Here is a 5,623-nt window from a genome sequence, read left to right as displayed (position 1 = left end):
CTGATAAGATCTGTAGGAACTGTTTGATAATGATACTAGGATATTGTTTTCTTTTTGATTTGATGTTATTACTATTTGATGTGACCTTGAGAATGGAATGGTTAATTCTGTATGATGTTGTGGTAAATTATAAGCAGAAGTATATTATTTTGTGAAGTTAGGATGATGAAATGTTTTGTTTTGAATCAGAGAAGATTGAATGATTTACCTATTGAGATATTGATCATGTCAAAACAGAAATGTGCTGGAAAAAGGGTTATGGTACTTACTTTGCTTATGTATTGGATATTAAAGTATTCAAGTTAAGGCTTAAATCTGTGGCAATAGTGCGAGAGAATTCTGATGTGTTTCTAGAAAAGTTACCCAAACTACTGTTGATTGAAGAAGCTGAATGTGCTATAGATCTTGTGCTTGAAATGATATTGAAAAGCATATCTGAAATCAAAAGTTTTCTGAAACTAGTCGATTATTACCAGAAATTTGAAAACGGGATTTTTGGATGATATGATTACTATAGAAAGATATAGCATTGGAATGATCTGATAAATGTCAGCAATGTTTTGATTAGTTGAGAGTTTAGTTAACTGAAGCACTAGTTCTGGCTTAGCCCGAAATCCGATGAAGAAACTTGTAATTTACAGGGATAGCAGTGTTTTGATACAAGAAAGTAAACTAATGGTTTATGTTACGAAAGGTTAGAATCACATGAGAAGAATTATTTGATACCTGATTCAGAAATGGTAGTTATTGTTCTTGCATTAAAAGATCAAGATATGATAATTAATTATCATTTGAGAAAGACAAATGAAGGTATGTATATTCAGAATAGAAAGCTTTGTTTTATGTTATGAGCTATGAACATCTGACTGTTTTCATTTGAAGATGACTCAATTTTAATTGAGATAAAAGTTAAACTGACTTTTTTACAGCATATCTGCAAAGTTCAGAAATGTGATAACGAGTTACCGATTAAATGTGTATAGTATACAGTTGACTTTTGATTAAAATTTTAGATTGGATTTGATGATTGTCTACTATTTAGAAACAAAAGCTGTACTAAAGAATTCAGAACTGTTACAGTCAGTAATGATATCATAATGGAAATGGGATAGAATTTTCATGGGTTTGAATTGGAATTATCTTTATCTACGAAAAGGAAAGATAATATTTGAATAATCATCGAAGGTATGGAAAAATCTGTATATTTTATCTCAGTATGAATAAGTTTCTTACATAATAATTGTTTGAAATATAGGTTTCTAAAATTGTCAGATTTCATGGTATGTCAGTTTTTTATTATTTCTGATTGAGATACATGGTTTACATTCTGATTCTAAAATGAGTATAAGAAGTTCTGGGTACGCGATAACAGTTTTCAGCATTGTATGAAGCTTCGTATGATTATGAATGAAAAATTGCACAGTATTTGATTGAATATGGTGAAAAAGGAATATGCAGAGTTGTTTGATTCGAGAAATCGAGGAAAAAGTGGAAGTGATTCGAGATAGTTTAAAGACGGTATTTGATTGTCAGAGATTCTATATGGGTATTAAGTGAAAGAAAAATGATTGAGCTAGAATTTATTCAAAAAACAGGGAATACTGTCAGAAGATTCAAGATAAACTGAAAGCAACTTTTGACAGACGAAAATCATATGTGAATTTGAAATGTCGAGATATCGAGTATTCTGCTAATGATAAGGTATTTTTTTTTTTAAAGTTTCACAGTGGAAGAAAACTTTGAGGACTGGATGAAAAAGGGAAATTGAGCTCTCATTCTGTTGGGCTATGTGAAATTGTAGAAAGGTCGGACTGGTAACATATTGGTTGGTATCGCCTTTGAAATTACAGAAAATTTATAAGATTTTTTCAGGATTTGGTACTCAGAAGATATAGATCAGATCTTCCACATGTTACCTCAGCAAAGGATATTGAAATTTGAATTGATTCATTGTATGAAGGAAAAGAATCGATTGAGGTACTAGATTGAAAGGTAAAGTTATAATACTAAGGAAGCAACACGTGAACCGAAAGAAACAGTGAGATCAATGAACCCCCATCTCTCTTTCAGGTAAATTTCGAGGACGAAATTTATTAAAGGGGGAGAAATGTAATGACCCAAATTTTACTGTTATCGGAAAGTGAATTTTCGAGTCTCCATTTCTGAAAAATAGATTTGTAAATATTTATTAAAAATATTTACGACGTAAAATGAGTGGTTAATTAGAGTTTAATTAAGTGAATTTAACTTAATTACGAGTGATTAGAAAAAGGACTAAATTGAATGAAGTGTAAAAGTTTAATTATAGACTAAAAGAAAATAAAAGGACCAAATAGGCACAGCAATGAATAAAAAAATTAAGATTTTCTTAGATTAATTGATTAATTTATTATTATGATTTTTATTATTAAATTTATATTATATTATGAATAAATTAAATAAAGACAAGTGTATAGCAATGATTTGATACAAGTGTAAAAATAAAAGACATACATTTGTAATACATGTATTTAATTATTAATAGATATTTATTATTAAACAAAAGATATTTATTAATTAAATAATTATATTATAAGATTTTATGTGATAAATAAATTAAAAGTTGACAAATGTATGGTATATATGGTGACATGTGTAATATTAATATATATACATTTGTAAAATACATGTATGTTTACTTATTATATAAGTATATTATTAAGTTATTATATATATAAATAGTAAATGAAATAAAAGAAAGAAAGGAAACAAAAGAAAAAGAAACAAAATAGCAAACGGGAAAAGAAGGACGAAAAGGGGAAAGAAAAAGAAAAGGGAGAATTAGGATTTAAAAGCTTCAAACTTTAATAGGTAAGTCAATTTAGCCCTTTTTACTTAATTATGATGTTTTGGAAGCCTTGGAACAAGGTTTTGATTAAATTAAGTGGATATTTTAAAAATTATTAGATTTCTAGACATTGCTCATGATGAATAAAATGATGAATTAAAGGCTAAATTGATAGAAATTCAAGTTAGAAGTGAAATAAGGATTGAATTGTAAAATAAATTATAAGTTTTGAATAGTAAGGACTAAATTGAAAGAATTTTGAATTTATGGATTTATGATGAAATTAAAGAGTTGAAATTAGTTTAAAGTGAAAATTGAATGAAAATATTGAGTTAAATGTGAAGAATAAAAGTTAGTCTTCGTTTAGGGACTAAATTGGAATGTAGGCAAAAGTTGGATAGAAATTGAAATATTTACTATGAAAATTGAATGGTAATGTATTGACAATATTTAATTGATTTCCATAGCTAGTGTTGTGCCGGAAAATCTCAGCTAGGGAAGGAAAAGACAAAGCCGACGAGGGATAGCTCGGAAATTACGGTTAGTATTTCTATAATTCGAACTTAATACTTAATTGTTGAATTTATTACTTGATAAGTATAGTAAGTATTTAAAGCTAAATATTTGAATAGGAATAAATATTGATTGGAATTAAAGAGTGAATTTTATTATTAATTGTTATATTTTGAATGAATGTTATGGTAAATAATTAAAGTGTGAATTATTGGTATCGTGTTTATTATTGAAATGAATTAATTTGAAATTGTGGTGAAATAATTATGAATAAGTGTTTATTGTGGAATTTGATTATATGTTAATGAAAAGTGAATTGAATTATATTGAATTCTATTGATTTATTAAATTATGTGATTAATTGAAATATATACATATTGATTGAAAACCGAAAATTGGTTAAATACCCTATTAACAGTATCGGGCTAAGTCGGATATAGTTAGCATGCCATAGGATTGAAAGTGTTCAGGGATATTCCAACTTTGTGTCAATGAGACATCATAAGTGACGCCTTACTGTTACTGTTCTGGATTTGTTCCGAAGAGGTACTCCGTACCTTATTGTTACTGTTATTATTCCGGATTTGTTCCGATGAGGTACTCTGTGTACCGTACTACTACTGTTACTTTTACCGTTACTGACACGGTGTATTCCGGCTTCGGCTGATGAAACACTGTGTGCTATCCTGGTGTGTGCGTTGGATCCGCATATCCGTCCAGGTCCGAGTCATGTTAGTAGAGGTAAATAAAGGTACTGAAAATTGACCGCTACTGAATAATTGACTGTTACTGAATCAATGACTGTTACTGAATAACTGACTACTACTGAATAATTGATTGATATTGAATAAATGACTGTTACTAAATAATTGATTATTACTGATGACTGACTGTTACTGAACAATAAAGATCAATTGATTGTTACTGAATATTGGACAGTTACTAAATGTCTAAATGATCTTGAATATTGGTTGAATGATAATGAAAAATCGATTGATATTGAACAAACATCAAATCTGTATATATTTTATTGAAATTGATTAATAAGTTAAGAATTTAGTATTATAAAATGAAAACAAATGATTGAACTATTAAGATTATTAGATTGAAATCTCAAAGTTCATTGGTATATGATTTATTCTTGATTTAAGTATCGGTTTATAGAAATACCATTGAGTTCATACTCAACGTCATGATTTGTTTCCATGCAAGTTAGGTTAAGGCGAGACTATTGAATCAGCATCTTAGGCCGATCCCGAATTCAATAAGGTAAAGCATGTTAATTGTTGATAATGACATGTACCTAGGATGTCTTAAGTGTGTTATTTTGCATTGTGATTGTAATAGTAAAATAAGTAAATTGACAATTGATAATGATACAAGAAAAGTGTTTTAAGTCAAGTATTGGATAATATATAAAATGTGTTTGGATTGGTTTAGTATTGGTTTTTGTATTGGTTGTGGTTTGAAATTTGCAGGGTTAGCTAGTAAAGTGTGAAAGGCTCATTATTGAGTCCACACGGCCTAGTAGACAGGCGTGTGACCAGACCGTGTGAGACACACGGCTTGCACATAGGCATGTTGTTAGGCCGTGTGTCCCCTATATCTAAAATGTTACAATTCAGTATGTCCAGGTTTTTTCCCCACGGGCAGAGACACGGGCGTTTGTCTCAGCCTTGTGGATGACATGGTCTTAAACATGGGCGTGCGATACGGCCGTGTGAAAATTGCACTAGATTTGAATTGGAAAATAAATCCACAAGGGCTAAGTACACGGGCGTGTGACTTGACTGTGTGAAATCAATTTATTCATGGGTAATAAGTCAGAGAGCTCTAAGGGTAGAGGACACGGGCGTGTCCAGGCCGTGTGAGCCACACGGTGTGCCCACATGGGTGTGTTATGGAACACATGGGCGTGTCATCTAGACCACACGGGCGTGTGTTACTGTTCATTAAAAGAAATTTTAAAATTTTACGAAAAATCTTATAAGCTCCTGATTGAGTCCCCATTTATTTTTATCTTCTAATTCAGGTCTCGAAGGCCCATTACAGAGACAGTAGGTTAAATTCTTGAATTGCTTAATAATTATTTCTGTATTATTCATGTTTGAACTGTACTGACCGGTAAAGGATTAGGGAGTGTTACAATAGGATTTGGAAGAGTAAGGGGTTTATCGGCTTTGCCGATCAGGCACTTTATGTGTCATATATCAGACACCTCGTGTGTCATATCAGGCACCTCGTGTGTCGCTTCAGGCACTTATGTGTCGTATACTGATCAGG

Source organism: Gossypium arboreum, chromosome 6 (genome assembly GCF_025698485.1).
Source record: "Gossypium arboreum isolate Shixiya-1 chromosome 6, ASM2569848v2, whole genome shotgun sequence".
Taxonomy (NCBI): Eukaryota; Viridiplantae; Streptophyta; class Magnoliopsida; order Malvales; family Malvaceae; genus Gossypium; species Gossypium arboreum.
The sequence above is the reverse complement of the archived record's forward strand: the minus strand, read 5'-3'. Positions refer to the sequence as shown.